General features: G+C 43.3%; 1 long non-coding RNA gene across 1 annotated transcript; it reads right to left on the reverse strand.

The window, feature by feature from the left end:
- Positions 1-2,442: 2,442 nt before the first annotated feature.
- On the reverse strand, positions 2,443-14,190 carry LOC121563194. The gene is made up of 6 exons (XR_006659622.1): positions 14,099-14,190; positions 13,439-13,508; positions 13,165-13,265; positions 12,600-12,747; positions 2,835-2,940; positions 2,443-2,706 (listed from the first exon to the last, which is right to left on the reverse strand). It is a non-coding gene; the product is annotated as an uncharacterized LOC121563194 (long non-coding RNA).
- Between the last annotated feature and the right edge of the window lie 4,530 nt (positions 14,191-18,720).

The following is an 18,720-nucleotide window of genomic DNA, read 5'->3' on the forward strand; positions in this document are numbered from 1 at the left end:
ATGACAACCAATCAGAAGACAGCTTGACAGATCAGAAAATAGAATACAGTTACCCTTCTGTCACCTGTAGGTTGAGGGGCAGATGCTCAAAGTATACCCCCAAAAATACAGTGCCTTCGGATAGTTCAGACCCCTTGACTTTTTCCTAATTTTTTTACAGCTTTATTCTAAAATGGATTAAATAAATAAAATGTCCTCAGCAATCTACACACAATACCCCATAATGCCAAAGCGAAAGGTATTTAAATCTTTGCAAATGTATAAAAAATAAAAATAAAAAAAAGTCTTCAGACCCTTTGCCATGAGACTGTTTGATCAGGTGAATCCTGTTTCCATTGATCATCCTTGAGATGTTTCTACAACTTGATTGGAGTCCACCAGCTTTAAATTCAGTTTATTGGACATGATTTGGAAAGGCACACACCTGTCAATATAAAGGTCCCACAGTTGACAGTGCATGTCAAAGCAAAAACCTAGCCATGAGGTTGAAGGAATTGTCCGTAGAGCTCCTAGGCAGGATTGTGTCGAGGTACAGATCTGGGGAAGGGTACCAAACAATGTCTGCAGCATTGAAGGTCCCCAAGAACACAGTGGCCTCCATCATTCTTAAATGGAAGAAGTTTGGAACCACCAAGACTATTGCTAGAACTGGCCGCCCGGCCAAACTGAGAAGTTACCTTGGTCAGGGAGGTGACCAAGAACCCGATGGTCACTCTGACAGAGCTCTAGAGTTCCTCTGTGGAGATGGGAGAACCTTCCAGAAGGACAACCATCTCTGCAGCACTCCACCAATCAGGCCTTTATGGTAGAGTGGCCAGACGGAAGCCACTCCTCAGTAAAAGGCACGACAGCCCGCTTGGAGTTTGCCAAAAGGCACCTAAAGACTCTCAGACCATGAGAAACAAGATTCTCTGGTCTGATTTAACCAAGATTGAACTCTTTGGCCTGAATGACAAGCATCACGTCTGGAGGAAACCTGGCACCATCCCTACGGTGAAGCATGGTGGTGGCAGCATCATGCTGTGGGGATGTTTTTCAGCAGCAGGGACTGGGAGACTAGTCAGGATCGAGGCAAAGATGAACGGAGCAAAGTACAGAGAGATCCTTGATGAAAATCTGCTCCAGAGCGCTCAGGACCTCAGACTGGAGCGAAGGTTCACCTTCCAACAGGACAACGACCCTAAGCACACAGCCAAGACAACGCAGGTGTCTCTGAATGTCCTTGAGTGGCCCAGCCAGAGCCCGGACTTGAACCCGATCTAACATCTCTGAAGAGACCTGAAAATAGCAGCGGACTCTCCCCATCCAACCTGACAGAGCTTGAGAGGATCTTCAGAGAAGAATGGGAGAAACTCCCCAAATACTGGTGTGCCAAGCTTGTAGCGTCATACCCAAGAAGACTCAAGGCTGTAATCGCTAGCAAAGGTTCTTCAACAAAGTACTGAGTAAAGGGTCTGAATACTTATGTAAATGTGATATTTCAGTTTTTTATTTGTAATACATTTATAAGAACATTTATAAAAACCTGTTTTTGCTTTGTCATTATGGGGTATTGTCTGTAGATTGATGAGGGGGAAAAAACGATTTAATCCATTTTAGAATAAGGCTGTAAAGTAACAAAATGTGGAAAAAGTAAAGGAGTCTGAATACTTTCCGAAGGCACAGTATAAAGGAAAGGGCATTACAATTACACAATGTGATCATTATAGTTTTACATGTACTCGTTCCGCCCAGTTCGTATCTGTGTGTAAAACAGATTGGTAGACAGTTGTCATTTTATTTGAGCTCTCCTTTTACTGGGCCCAGTTGGTTTTACATTTACATTTTAGTCATTTAGCAGACGCTCTTATCCAGAGCGACTTACAGTTAGTGAATTTTTTTTTTTTTTTATATACTGGCCCCCCGTGGGAATCAAACCCACAACCCTGGCGTTGCAAACGCCATGCTCTATCAACTGAGCTACATCCCTGCCGGCCATTCCCTCCCCTACCCTGGACGACGCTGGGCCAATTGTGCGCCGCCCATGAGTCTCCCGGTCGCGGCCGGCTGCGACAGAGCCTGGATTCGAACCAGGATCTCTAGTGGCACAGTTAGCACTGCGATGCAGTGCCTTAGACCACTGCGCCACTCAGGAGTTTTACATATATATTTACTTATGTGTAAATAATTCAACAAAATCATTTAGTATTGTGAAGGATATATTGAGTCTGTTGGTATTACATGGGTTGATATTAGCCCAGAGTTCTAGATTAGGCTACGGCTACGGAGGGTCGGCTACTGACGGTCGGCTACTGACGGTCGGCTACTGACGGTAGGTTACGGATGGTCGGCTACGGAGGGTCGGCTACGGACGGTAGGCTACGGACTGTAGGCTACGGACGGTAGGCTACGGACTAAGGATTGGACAATTATTGCAGTTTAAAAACAACTCATGAGACAACATAATGTGTACACCTGTTTTATTGACAACAAACCACAAAATCATTACTCAACATTTATGACCAACAAATAACTAATACTCATTTTACAGCAACAAATAATCTCCACAAAGTATTTGACTTTACCATAACAAGTTTTCAGTTAGGATGCTGACAGTATGGAGTAGCATTTTGGTTTCATCTGATGTTTTGCTGATTTAAAAGGTTCTCCGGGAGCACACCGAGGGCAATCTGTTTCCACATGCTAGATCATTCCAGCCTGGTTCACCTTCAGAGGAAACACGGAACAGAAATTAACTCAGATGTAGTGTGTGTATCAGACTTATTTGTTGAAGTGGGCTGTGAATAAAGTTTAATTTGATGACTGGATAGTGAATGTTAGTGGGCTTACTGTACCTCTAAAGTTCATCACAATACATCTGCCACCATTGTTATTGGGCTCTACTTGATTCCAGTCCTGGTAATCAAACTTGGACCCATCACTCCAGAACCATAGCCTGTCCTGTGGGGAAGAAGTGAGGTCTCAGAATGAAAGAAATCCCACTGTGTCAGTGGATACTGAGCTATCTACACTCTTAGAAAATGGGTTTCCAAAAGTGTTCCCTGGCTGTCCCCATAGGAGAACCCTTTTTGGTTCCAGGTAGAACCCTTTTGGAAAAAGGTTATTCAAAGGGTTCTCCTCTGGGGACAGCCAAATAACTGTTTTGTAGGTTCTAGATCCAATACTATTCCACTAAAACCCACTGTGTTAGTGAATACTGATCTATCTATCCTACAATACTAGCCCACTATACCCCGTGTGTTAGTAAATACTGATCTATCTATCCTACAATACTAGCCCACTATACCCCGTGTGTTAGTGAATACTGATCTATCTATCCTACAATACTAGCCCACTATACCCCGTGTGTTAGTGAATACTGATCTATCTATCCTACAATACTAGCCCACTATACCCCGTGTGTTAGTGAATACTGATCTATCTATCCTACAATACTAGCCCACTATACCCCGTGTGTTAGTGAATACTGATCCATCTATCCTACAATACTAGCCCACTATACCCCGTGTGTTAGTGAATACTGATCCATCTATCCTACAATACTAGCCCACTATACCCCGTGTGTTAGTGAATACTGATCTATCCTACAATACTAGCCCACTATACCCCGTGTGTTAGTGAATACTGATCCATCTATCCTACAATACTAGCCCACTATACCCCGTGTGTTAGTGAATACTGATCTATCTATCCTACAATACTAGCCCACTATACCCCGTGTGTTAGTGAATACTGATCTATCTATCCTACAATACTAGCCCACTATACCCGTGTGTTAGTGAATACTGATCTATCTATCCCTACAATACTAGCCCACTATACCCCCGTGTGTTAGTGAATACTGATCTATCTATCCTACAATACTAGCCCACTATACCCCGTGTGTTAGTGAATACTGATCTATCCTACAATACTAGCCCACTATACCCCGTGTGTTAGTGAATACTGATCTATCTATCCCACTATACCCCGTGTGTTAGTGAATACTGATCTATCCTACAATACTAGCCCACTATACCCCGTGTGTTAGTGAATACTGATCCATCTATCCTACAATACTAGCCCACTATACCCCGTGTGTTAGTGAATACTGATCTATCTATCCTACAATACTAGCCCACTATACCCCGTGTGTTAGTGAATACTGATCTATCTATCCTACAATACTAGCCCACTATACCCCGTGTGTTAGTGAATACTGATCTATCTATCCTACAATACTAGCCCACTATACCCCGTGTGTTAGTGAATACTGATCTATCCTACAATACTAGCCCACTATACCCCGTGTGTTAGTGAATACTGATCCATCTATCCTACAATACTAGCCCACTATACCCCGTGTGTTAGTGAATACTGATCCATCTATCCTACAATACTAGCCCACTATACCCCGTGTGTTAGTGAATACTGATCTATCTATCCTACAATACTAGCCCACTATACCCCGTGTGTTAGTGAATACTGATCTATCTATCCTACAATACTAGCCCACTATACCCCGTGTGTTAGTGAATACTGATCTATCTATCCTACAATACTAGCCCACTATACCCCGTGTGTTAGTGAATACTGATCTATCTATCCTACAATACTAGCCCACTATACCCCGTGTGTTAGTGAATACTGATCTATCTATCCTACAATACTATTCCACTATACCCGTGTGTTAGTAAATACTGATCCATCTATCCTACAATACTAGCCCACTATACCCCGTGTGTTAGTGAATACTGATCTATCCTACAATACTAGCCCACTATACCCCGTGTGTTAGTGAATACTGATCTATCTATCCTACAATACTAGCCCACTATACCCCGTGTGTTAGTGAATACTGATCTATCTATCCTACAATACTAGCCCACTATACCCCGTGTGTTAGTGAATACTGATCTATCTATCCTACAATACTAGCCCACTATACCCCGTGTGTTAGTGAATACTGATCTATCCTACAATACTAGCCCACTATACCCCGTGTGTTAGTGAATACTGATCTATCTATCCTACAATACTAGCCCACTATACCCCGTGTGTTAGTGAATACTGATCTATCCTACAATACTAGCCCACTATACCCCGTGTGTTAGTGAATACTGATCCATCTATCCTACAATACTAGCCCACTATACCCCGTGTGTTAGTGAATACTGATCTATCTATCCTACAATACTAGCCCACTATACCCCCGTGTGTTAGTGAATACTGATCTATCCTACAATACTAGCCCACTATACCCCGTGTGTTAGTGAATACTGATCTATCTATCCTACAATACTAGCCCACTATACCCCGTGTGTTAGTGAATACTGATCTATCTATCCTACAATACTAGCCCACTATACCCCGTGTGTTAGTGAATACTGATCTATCTATCCTACAATACTAGCCCACTATACCCCGTGTGTTAGTGAATACTGATCTATCTATCCTACAATACTAGCCCACTATACCCGTGTGTTAATGAATACTGATCTATCTATCCTACAATACTAGCCCACTATACCCCGTGTGTTAGTGAATACTGATCTATCCTACAATACTAGCCCACTATACCCCGTGTGTTAGTGAATACTGATCTATCTATCCTACAATACTAGCCCACTATACCCCGTGTGTTAGTGAATACTGATCTATCTATCCTACAATACTAGCCCACTATACCCCGTGTGTTAGTGAATACTGATCTATCTATCCTACAATACTAGCCCACTATACCCCGTGTGTTAGTGAATACTGATCTATCTATCCTACAATACTAGCCCACTATACCCCGTGTGTTAGTGAATACTGATCTATCTATCCTACAATACTAGCCCACTATACCCCGTGTGTTAGTGAATACTGATCTATCCTACAATACTAGCCCACTATACCCCGTGTGTTAGTGAATACTGATCTATCTATCCTACAATACTAGCCCACTATACCCCGTGTGTTAGTGAATACTGATCTATCCTACAATACTAGCCCACTATACCCGTGTGTTAGTGAATACTGATCTATCTATCCTACAATACTAGCCCACTATACCCCGTGTGTTAGTGAATACTGATCTATCCTACAATACTAGCCCACTATACCCCGTGTGTTAGTGAATACTGATCTATCTATCCTACAATACTAGCCCACTATACCCCTGTGTTAGTGAATACTGATCTATCTATCCTACAATACTAGCCCACTATACCGTGTGTTAGTGAATACTGATCTATCTATCCTACAATACTAGCCCACTATACCCCGTGTGTTAGTGAATACTGATCTATCCTACAATACTAGCCCACTATACCCCGTGTGTTAGTGAATACTGATCTATCCTACAATACTAGCCCACTATACCCGTGTGTTAATGAATACTGATCTATCTATCCTACAATACTAGCCCACTATACCCCGTGTGTTAGTGAATACTGATCTATCTATCCTACAATACTAGCCCACTATACCCCGTGTGTTAGTGAATACTGATCTATCCTACAATACTAGCCCACTATACCCCGTGTGTTAGTGAATACTGATCTATCTATCCTACAATACTATTCCACTATACCCCGTGTGTTAGTGAATACTGATCTATCCTACAATACTAGCCCACTATACCCCGTGTGTTAGTGAATACTGATCTATCTATCCTACAATACTAGCCCACTATACCCCGTGTGTTAGTGAATACTGATCTATCCTACAATACTAGCCCACTATACCCCGTGTGTTAGTGAATACTGATCTATCTATCCTACAATACTAGCCCACTATACCCCGTGTGTTAGTGAATACTGATCTATCTATCCTACAATACTAGCCCACTATACCCCGTGTGTTAGTAAATACTGATCTATCCTACAATACTAGCCCACTATACCCCGTGTGTTAGTGAATACTGATCCATCTATCCTACAATACTAGCCCACTATACCCCGTGTGTTAGTGAATACTGATCTATCTATCCTACAATACTAGCCCACTATACCCCGTGTGTTAGTGAATACTGATCTATCTATCCTACAATACTATTCCACTATACCCCGTGTGTTAGTGAATACTGATCTATCCTACAATACTAGCCCACTATACCCCGTGTGTTAGTGAATACTGATCTATCCTACAATACTAGCCCACTATACCCGTGTGTTAGTGAATACTGATCTATCTATCCTACAATACTAGCCCACTATACCCCGTGTGTTAGTGAATACTGATCTATCTATCCTACAATACTAGCCCACTATACCCCGTGTGTTAGTGAATACTGATCTATCTATCCTACAATACTAGCCCACTATACCTCCGTGTGTTAGTGAATACTGATCTATCTATCCTACAATACTAGCCCACTATACCCCGTGTGTTAGTGAATACTGATCTATCTATCCTACAATACTAGCCCACTATACCCCGTGTGTTAGTGAATACTGATCCATCTATCCTACAATACTAGCCCACTATACCCCGTGTGTTAGTGAATACTGATCTATCCTACAATACTAGCCCACTATACCCCGTGTGTTAGTGAATACTGATCTATCTATCCTACAATACTAGCCCACTATACCCCGTGTGTTAGTGAATACTGATCTATCTATCCTACAATACTAGCCCACTATACCCCGTGTGTTAGTGAATACTGATCTATCTATCCTACAATACTAGCCCACTATACCCCGTGTTAGTGAATACTGATCTATCCTACAATACTAGCCCACTATACCCCGTGTGTTAGTGAATACTGATCTATCTATCCTACAATACTAGCCCACTATACCCCGTGTGTTAGTGAATACTGATCTATCCTACAATACTAGCCCACTATACCCCCGTGTGTTAGTGAATACTGATCCATCTATCCTACAATACTAGCCCACTATACCCCGTGTGTTAGTGAATACTGATCTATCTATCCTACAATACTAGCCCACTATACCCCGTGTGTTAGTGAATACTGATCTATCCTACAATACTAGCCCACTATACCCCGTGTGTTAGTGAATACTGATCTATCTATCCTACAATACTAGCCCACTATACCCCGTGTGTTAGTGAATACTGATCTATCTATCCTACAATACTAGCCCACTATACCCTGTGTGTTAGTGAATACTGATCTATCTATCCTACAATACTAGCCCACTATACCCCGTGTGTTAGTGAATACTGATCTATCTATCCTACAATACTAGCCCACTATACCCGTGTGTTAATGAATACTGATCTATCTATCCTACAATACTAGCCCACTATACCCGTGTGTTAGTGAATACTGATCTATCTATCCTACAATACTAGCCCACTATACCCCGTGTGTTAGTGAATACTGATCTATCTATCCTACAATACTAGCCCACTATACCCCGTGTGTTAGTGAATACTGATCTATCTATCCTACAATACTAGCCCACTATACCCGTGTGTTAGTGAATACTGATCTATCTATCCTGCAATACTAGCCCACTATACCCCGTGTGTTAGTGAATACTGATCTATCTATCCTACAATACTAGCCCACTATACCCCGTGTGTTAGTGAATACTGATCTATCTATCCTACAATACTAGCCCACTATACCCCGTGTGTTAGTGAATACTGATCTATCCTACAATACTAGCCCACTATACCCCGTGTGTTAGTGAATACTGATCTATCTATCCTACAATACTAGCCCACTATACCCCGTGTGTTAGTGAATACTGATCTATCCTACAATACTAGCCCACTATACCCCGTGTGTTAGTGAATACTGATCTATCTATCCTACAATACTAGCCCACTATACCCGCGTGTGTTAGTGGATACTGATCTATCTATCCTACAATACTAGCCCACTATACCCCGTGTGTTAGTGAATACTGATCTATCTATCCTACAATACTAGCCCACTATACCCCGTGTGTTAGTGAATACTGATCTATCTATCCTACAATACTAGCCCACTATACCCGTGTGTTAGTGAATACTGATCTATCTATCCTACAATACTAGCCCACTATACCCCGTGTGTTAGTGAATACTGATCTATCTATCCTACAATACTAGCCCACTATACCCCGTGTGTTAGTGAATACTGATCTATCTATCCTACAATACTAGCCCACTATACCCCGTGTGTTAGTGAATACTGATCCATCTATCCTACAATACTAGCCCACTATACCCCGTGTGTTAGTGAATACTGATCTATCTATCCTACAATACTAGCCCACTATACCCGTGTGTTAGTGAATACTGATCTATCTATCCTACAATACTAGCCCACTATACCCCGTGTGTTAGTGAATACTGATCTATCCTACAATACTAGCCCACTATACCCCGTGTGTTAGTGAATACTGATCCATCTATCCTACAATACTAGCCCACTATACCCCGTGTGTTAGTGAATACTGATCTATCTATCCTACAATACTAGCCCACTATACCCCGTGTGTTAGTGAATACTGATCTATCTATCCTACAATACTAGCCCACTATACCCCGTGTGTTAGTGAATACTGATCTATCTATCCTACAATACTAGCCCACTATACCCCGTGTATTAGTGAATACTGATCTATCTATCCTACAATACTAGCCCACTATACCCCCTGTGTTAGTGAATACTGATCCATCTATCCTACAATACTAGCCCACTATACCCCCGTGTGTTAGTGAATACTGATCTATCCTACAATACTAGCCCACTATACCCCCGTGTGTTAGTGAATACTGATCTATCTATCCTACAATACTAGCCCACTATACCCCCGTGTGTTAGTGAATACTGATCTATCCTACAATACTAGCCCACCATACCCGTGTGTTAGTGAATACTGATCCATCTATCCTACAATACTAGCCCACTATACCCCGTGTGTTAGTGAATACTGATCTATCCTACAATACTAGCCCACTATACCCCGTGTGTTAGTGAATACTGATCTATCTATCCTACAATACTAGCCCACTATACCCCGTGTGTTAGTGAATACTGATCTATCTATCCTACAATACTAGCCCACTATACCCCGTGTGTTAGTGAATACTGATCTATCTATCCTACAATACTAGCCCACTATACCCCGTGTGTTAGTGAATACTGATCTATCTATCCTACAATACTAGCCCACTATACCCCGTGTGTTAGTGAATACTGATCCATCTATCCTACAATACTAGCCCACTATACCCGTGTGTTAGTGAATACTGATCTATCTATCCTACAATACTAGCCCACTATACCCCGTGTGTTAGTGAATACTGATCTATCTATCCTACAATACTAGCCCACTATACCCCGTGTGTTAGTGAATACTGATCTATCTATCCTACAATACTAGCCCACTATACCCCGTGTGTTAGTGAATACTGATCTATCTATCCTACAATACTAGCCCACTATACCCCGTGTGTTAGTGGATACTGAGCTATCTATCCTACAATACTAGCCCACTATACCCCGTGTGTTAGTGAATACTGATCTATCTATCCTACAATACTAGCCCACTATACCCCGTGTGTTAGTGAATACTGATCTATCCTACAATACTAGCCCACTATACCCCGTGTGTTAGTGAATACTGATCTATCTATCCTACAATACTAGCCCACTATACCCCGTGTGTTAGTGAATACTGATCTATCCTACAATACTAGCCCACTATACCCCGTGTGTTAGTGAATACTGATCTATCTATCCTACAATACTAGCCCACTATACCCCCTGTGTTAGTGAATACTGATCTATCTATCCTACAATACTAGCCCACTATACCCCGTGTGTTAGTGAATACTGATCTATCTATCCTACAATACTAGCCCACTATACCCCGTGTGTTAGTGAATACTGATCTATCTATCCTACAATACTAGCCCACTATACCCCGTGTGTTAGTGAATACTGATCTATCCTACAATACTAGCCCACTATACCCCGTGTGTTAGTGAATACTGATCTATCTATCCTACAATACTAGCCCACTATACCCCGTGTGTTAGTGAATACTGATCTATCTATCCTACAATACTGTAGCCCACTATACCCCGTGTGTTAGTGAATACTGATCTATCTATCCTACAATACTAGCCCACTATACCCTGTGTGTTAGTGAATACTGATCTATCTATCCTACAATACTAGCCCACTATACCCCGTGTGTTAGTGAATACTGATCTATCTATCCTACAATACTAGCCCACTATACCCCGTGTGTTAGTGAATACTGATCTATCTATCCTACAATACTAGCCCACTATACCCCGTGTGTTAGTGAATACTGATCTATCTATCCTACAATACTAGCCCACTATACCCCGTGTGTTAGTGAATACTGATCTATCTATCCTACAATACTAGCCCACTATACCCCGTGTGTTAGTGAATACTGATCCATCTATCCTACAATACTAGCCCACTATACCCCGTGTGTTAGTGAATACTGATCTATCTATCCTACAATACTAGCCCACTATACCCCGTGTGTTAGTGAATACTGATCTATCCTACAATACTAGCCCACTATACCCCGTGTGTTAGTGAATACTGATCCATCTATCCTACAATACTAGCCCACTATACCCCGTGTGTTAGTGAATACTGATCTATCTATCCTACAATACTAGCCCACTATACCCCGTGTGTTAGTGGATACTGAGCTATCCTACAATACTAGCCCACTATACCCCGTGTGTTAGTGGATACTGAGCTATCCTACAATACTAGCCCACTATACCCCGTGTGTTAGTGAATACTGATCCATCTATCCTACAATACTAGCCCACTATACCCCGTGTGTTAGTGAATACTGATCCATCTATCCTACAATACTAGCCCACTATACCCCGTGTGTTAGTGAATACTGATCCATCTATCCTACAATACTAGCCCACTATACCCCGTGTGTTAGTGAATACTGATCCATCTATCCTACAATACTAGCCCACTATACCCCGTGTGTTAATGAATACTGATCTATCTATCCTACAATACTAGCCCACTATACCCCGTGTGTTAGTGAATACTGATCTATCTATCCTACAATATGTGCTTCCATTAAGTATTAACTCAGGTGTGTGAAGACATGCAATCAATGAAAAATATATATAAATTATTGATTTTGAAAATGTTGTATAATATTTATTTAAATTTGATCATGTAGATGGGAAGGAAAGAAATCCAATGTAATCTCTTTTTTAGATTTAAATTTAAGGCAGCAAAATGTGAAGACTGTGCAAGGGGTGTGTAGACGTTCACTAGCGACTGTATCAAGAGAATGCGCCGTCATTCCTACGGCTTCTGAGCTGGCGGACTCACTAAACACAAATTCTCAATTTCTACATGGTACATATGTCAACGTGTGTGAAAACAGCGCATTTCTACGTTTTGTAGGAAAAAAAAATAGGAAGCTAAAAAGTTATACCCGATGACATCTTCAACAGTTTCAAACACAGATTCGCGGAGAACAAGAAAACTCCCTCCGGCCAAAAACTCGATGAAGGTTTGGAAAACCACTGTTTTGGTTACTTTTAATCCTACCATGTGTAGAATTTTACTGGGTGACTTTCACTTGAGTCATTTTCTATTAAGGTATCTTAGCTGTGACTCAAGTATGATAATTGGGTACCTTTACTAGTATTTCTTCAGGATCTTCAAACCCTCCAATCCAGGTAGAAGTCAATCCACCAGTCCCGAAACCCCCACCCCTGTAGAAATTGCGCCTCCTCAGAGCTATGCACAGACGCCAGAGTTTGCTCCAAGGAAATACAATGCCGCTAAGAAAGCAGCAGAGAGGGACAAAAGCGTTTCATAATGTAAGTATTAGTCAAGTTGTCCAGTCTTTGTGAGAATTTGTTTTCTGGACTCACACTATCAAATAGCCTATTGTCCGTCGCAACTAATGCTCTTTTCAACAGGCTCTTAGAGGTGTTAGTTTAATCTCTGTCTTGACCCTTGTCCTTTGGGTTCCATTATACAGGTGTCCTGACTCCATACATGAAATAAATATTCCAAACTTATAGAACATCCCAATTAAACAATAACAAAGGGAGGTTCAGTCATTTACATGAGGCATACAGTGCCTGTAAAAAAAAAGCCAAATCGTCACGTTAACGTCAATCCAAGAAAGCGAGTTGATTTTAATTGAACTTCACCCTTTAAATTCACAGTAGAAGGTAAGCATGATACAGTACCTCTGCTTCTGCCCATGTCCTTGCTGTCTCGATAAACATGAAGCAGTGTGATCCATATTCGGTCCAGCCTGAGCGACATCGTCTCACTGGTCTAAGTCCATCTGTAAGGAGAAGACTACCGACTTTAAAGGAGAGACTGACAAATCACCTTGCATCATAAATAATTACTCAATATTATTTTTATATCAGTCAACACACAAACAAACACACACCTCTGCTACATTTAAAATACAGAAAGAATGAATAATGTAAAGTTTGAGGTGGACTCTCGTACCTGCGTCTCCCAAAGCAAAGGCAGCGCTGAGAAGCAGAAGAATGGTCAACATGGCCATGGTGATAGTCTCCTGAGAGAGGGAGAGAGAGAGACACAAACAGACAGAGAGAGCGAGAGAGAGAATCAGTCAAGACCAATTCAGTGAATACTTCAGAGTGTAGGGCCTCCTGTAGCTCAGTTGGTAGAACATGGCGCTTGCAACGCCAGGGTTGTGGGTTCAATTCCCACGGGGGGCCAGTATGAAAAATGTATGCACTCACTAACTGTAAGTCGCTCTGGATAAGAGCGTCTGCTAAATGACTGAAATGCAGTGCAGTGTTCCCCTAACCTTTCCTCAAGTACCCTCAGCCATTCCACTTATCAGATGTACTATCACATTAGATTTTACCAATGAAGGGCTAAGGAATACCAGCTATCATCTTCCACGCATACAATAGATTAACCTAGTACACAGGAATATGTATGCTTTCCAAATGTTACCTTATTCCCTATGTAGTGCACTACATTTGACCAGGGTCCACAGTACTATACATAGGGAATAGCCCACGGCCACAAAGGTAATATGGGCTCTGGTCAAAGGTAGCACACTACAAAAGGAAAAGGGTGCTATTTGGGATGCAGACAGATACAGTTTTAAATGCACAGATGTTAAAATCTCACCTTCACAAATCTTCAGTTGTAGCTTCACTTCTTCAGAGCTCTTCAAAGGTCTTCACTGGGTCTCTCTCTCTCTGTCCTGCCTGTGAGTTGCTTATATACCAGAAGAATGGGAGAGGAATTGGTGATTGGCAGAGTGAGTTCAGGTGTGTGGTGAGTTAGCAGGAGAGGGGCGTGTCCAGAGGGTAATTGGGAGTTTGTGGAATTGGCATCGATCCTTCAAAACAAGTTCCCTACATTTGTCCAGGGCCACATATTCACTATGGGCTCTGGTCAAAAGTAGAGCACTACATAGGAATAGAGTGATATTTGGGATGCAGACACATACAGTATTAGATGAACAGATGTTGAAATCTCACTTTCTGAAATCCTGCCTGTGAGTTGAGTTCTACCTCTCCCTCCTCTCCCTTTTAAGGACCAGTCCAGTCAGACCCCTCCCTCTCTCTCTTTCTGTCCAGCCCAACACCTGCTGGACCTGTCCGATAGCTACCTGTTTGACAGGGTTGGGTTCAATTCAAAGTGAAGGTAGTCATTTACATTTAAAAATGGAACTACTTTTGTAACAAATGTTGGGTCACAATATGGTTGTGGAGATTATCTTGAGCACTGGTGTCTAACTGAATGTTGTACTTAATTCGACCTAATTGGTGCTGATGAAGACTTAGTCTAAAGTGCATTATAGTGGCTTGGAAACACGATGACATTTCAGAAGGAGTCAAATAATGAGTAGGAAAACGTTTCATCATCATTGTGATGTCACAGATAGACTTTAGATTCTGTTAACTTTAGCTAGCTAGCGCTGGAATTTTAAACTTTCATTTGAATTAACTGCCAACCCTGCTGTCTGTCTATTAGTTCATTCTGAACTGTATTCACCCCAAACCACTGCATCAGAGATGGGCCACTTCACCCCTTAGGGGCCTACCAAGGCTATGTCCCAAATGGCTCCCTATCCCCTAGGATATAGTGCACTACTTTTGAACAGGGCCCATATGACTTTGGTCAAAAGTAGTGCACTATAAAGAGAGGAGGGTGTGATTTGGAACGCTAACCATGTAATTGAGCACATGTATTACACTGTCTTCTGTTGCTGTTTGTAACCTCATTTTACAATCAATTTAAAGAATCTACTTGGTTTTTTTCCCAGCGTGTCGTGGTCTTTGCATTTACAAGACAATAATTTCCAGCACCCTTAAAACCGTTGAAAATGCAAAAATAGGAGAGGAGAGGAGAGGAGAGGAGAGGAGAGGAGAGGGTGATTTAGCCTTCTTTTTTTTCATCAGACACAGCATGTCCCACCACTCCCAATGATTCTTAGCTAGCGGTGGCTAATGTTAGCGGAGGTTTGTAGTAGGTTTTTACATAATCGTAGTGCAAAAGGATTGTGCAAAGTGCCAAAAAATACCATAAACCTCATAATCTCACAGTGTGATTTAATTTGAAACTTTATAAGGAGGTAATTACTTAACTAGAGTTTAGTAAACTGAGCAACACATAAATAGTCTCTCCAGAAGGCGTTATACTGTTTGTCTAATTTAGCTCTGCCATTTCCTGGTTCCATTTCCATTGGTTTTTAAGATTCTAAAATATCCTCTTGATTTCAGTTGATGTGACAAAACAAGCAATGGAGAGTGTAGAGAATCGTTGTACCATCTAAACCGCTGTAAAATATATTTTCAATAACCAAAAAATATTCAGGTGTTTGAAGCTTAAGTTAAAAAATAAACCATATTGCACATAGAGCAGGTCAACTACTTATCAGACTCACTTTCCATGGGAGTGACAGATCTATAACTTGACTATCTATCTGAAATGAGACCAGTCGTACAGCAAACTACATAATGGACCTATGAAAGAAAACGTCATATAACTTGTATTATCCAGGATTCTATTAAGCATCAATAAAAGAGACATTCCTAGCATCACACCCTGTAAGGCTGCTGGTCCAGTCCAGCCAGCGCGGAACGTTGAAATGGAACAGGAATGTCTGTCATTCTAATTCTACAACGTCTCCATTCTATTCATTCTATTACAGGTGGGGTGAAAGGTCAATGTCTTAAGGCTGAAGGGCTGGAGGGGAGATATGTAGTAGGACCAGGGTTGTGTTGTTAGGAGAGGGGGGAAGAGGAGAGGGAAGGAGGAGATGAGGGAGGAGGGGGTGATGGGTCAATGTCTTAAGGCTGAAGTATTGGAGGAGAGATATGCAGTAGGGACCAGCAGCACTCCTTTGTGAGGAGATGAGGGGATGAGAGGAGGAGAGAAGGGGGAGAGGGTGAATTACTAGCATGCCTTTCTTTGTGAAGGTGAAGCCTCTCTCTCTCTCACCACACCCAGTCGTAAACATGACTTTCAGTATTTCTGGAAGAACAGGACAATAGAATAGATGGATGGAGTCTAAAGGGAGGTGGGATGAGAAAAGAAAATAGGAGATGAATGTGAGGAGGACAAGAGGAAAGGGGAGAGAGGGGAGAGAAGAGAGGGGAGAGGAGAGAGGAGAGAGAGGAGAGGGGGAGAGAGAGAGAGAGAGAGGGGGAGAGAAGAGAGGGGAGAGAAGAGAGGAGAGAAGAGAGAGAGGAGGGGAGCGAAGAGAGAGAGGAGAGAGGAGAGGGGAGAAGAGGGAGAGGGGAGAGAGGAGAGGGGGAGAGGGGAGAGAAGAGAGGGAGAGGGAGAGAGGAGAGAGAGGAGAGGGAGAGAGAGAGAGAGGGGGAGAGAAGAGAGGGGAGAGGAGGAGAGAGAGAAGAAGAGAGAGGGAGGGAGAGAAGAGAGAGAGGAGAGAGGAGAGGGGGAGAGGAGAGAGAGGAGAGGGGGAGAGAGAGAGAGAGAGGGGAAGAGAGAGGGGAGAGAGGAGGGAGAGGAAGAGAGAGAGGAGGGGAGCGAAGAGAGAAAGGAGAGAGGAGAGGGGGAGAAGAGGAGAGGGGGAGAGAGGAGAGGGGGGAGAGGGAGAGAAGAGAGGGAGAGGAGAGAGGAGAGAGAGGAGAGGGGGGAGAGAGAGAGAGAGGGGGAGAGAAGAGAGGGGAGAGAGGAGAGGAGAGAAGAGAGAGAGGAGGGGAGAGAAGAGAGAGAGGAGAGAGGAGAGGGGGAGAAGAGGGAGAGGGAGGAGAGGAGAGGGGGGAGAGGGAGAGAGGAGAGGGGGAGAGAAGAGAGAGTGAGAGGGAGAGAGAGAGAGAGGAGAGAGGAGAGGGGAAGAGAGAGAGGAGAGGGAGAGAAGAGAGAGGGAGAGAGAGAGAGAGGGGAGAGGGAGAGGGAGAGAGAGAGAGAGAGAGAGGAGGGAGAGAAGAGAGAGAGGAGAGGGAAGAGGAAGAGAGAGAGAGAGAGAGGGAAGAGAAGAGAGAGAGAGAGAGAAGAGAGAGGAGAGAAGAGAGAGAGAGAGAGGAGAGAAAGAGAGAGAGGAGAGAGGAGAGGAGAGGGGAGATAAGAGAGTGAAGAGAGGGGAAGGGAGAGAAGAGAGGAGAGGGAGAGAAGAGAGAGAGGAGAGGGGAGAATAGAGAGAGGAGAGGGAAGGAGAGAGAGAAAGGAGAGGAGGGAAGAGGAAGAGAGAGAGAAGAGAGGGGAGAGGGGGAATAGAAGAGAGAGAGAGGAGGAGGGAAGAGAAGAGAGAGGGAGAAGAGAGAGGGGAGAAAAGAGAGAGGAGGAGGGGGAGAAAAAAGAGAGAGAGAGGGAGGGGAATGAGAGATGAGAGAAAGAGGGAGATAAGAGAGAGGGGAGAGGGTAAGAGGGGAGTGAGGAGGAGACTGAGAGCAGAGGAAGATGAAGAGAGGGGAGGGGAAAGAAGAGGAGAGAGAGGAGAGGGGAAAGAAGAGAGAGGGGGGAGAAGGGAGAGGGAGAAGAGAGAGAGGGAGAGGGAGAGGGAAAGAGAGGGAGGAGGAGGAGAAGTGAGGAGGAGAGTAGAGGAGAGGAGGAGGAGAAGAGAGAAGAAAAAAGAGAGGAGGAGGAGAGAGAGGAGAGAGGAGGAGAGAGACGAAGAGAAGAGAAGAGGGAGAGAAGAGGAGGAGGAAAGAGAGAGGAAAAAGAGGATGGGGAAGGGAGAGAAGAGAGAGAGAGAGAGAGGGAGAGGGAGAAGAGAGAGAGAGAGAGAGGAAGAAGAGAGAGAGAGGAGGGAAGAGAAGAGAGAGAGGGTAAGAAAAGAGAGAGGGGTAAAAAGAGGGGGAGAAAAGAGAGTGAAGAGAGGGAAAAGAAGAGAGAGGGAGAGAGAGGCAGAGAGGAGAGGGGAGAGGCAGAGAGAGAGGAGAGGGGAGAGAAGAGAGAGAGAGAGGAGAGAGATGAGAGAGGGAGAGGGGAGAAGAGAGAGAGAGAGGGAAGTGAAGAGAGAGAGAGAGAGAGGGAAGAGAAGAAGAGAGGAGAGAAAAAAGAGGCAAGGAGAAGAGGGAGAGGGGAAGAGAAAAAAGAGAGAGAGGAGAGGGAAAGAAGAGAGAGAGGAGAGGGGAAGAAGAAAGAGAAGGAGAGGGAGAGAAGAGAGGAGAAAAGAGAGGAGTGGAGGAGAAGAGAGCAGGAAAGAAGAGAAAGAGAGAGGGAGGAGAGAGGAGAAGTGAGGAGGAGGTGAGAGGAGGAGGAGAAGAGAGGAAGAGAAAAGAAGAGAGGAGGAGAGAGGATGAGGAGAAGGAGAAGAGGAGGGAGGATGAGAAGAG

This window comes from Coregonus clupeaformis, unplaced genomic scaffold (genome assembly GCF_020615455.1).
Source record: "Coregonus clupeaformis isolate EN_2021a unplaced genomic scaffold, ASM2061545v1 scaf1472, whole genome shotgun sequence".
Lineage (NCBI taxonomy): Eukaryota > Metazoa > Chordata > Actinopteri > Salmoniformes > Salmonidae > Coregonus > Coregonus clupeaformis.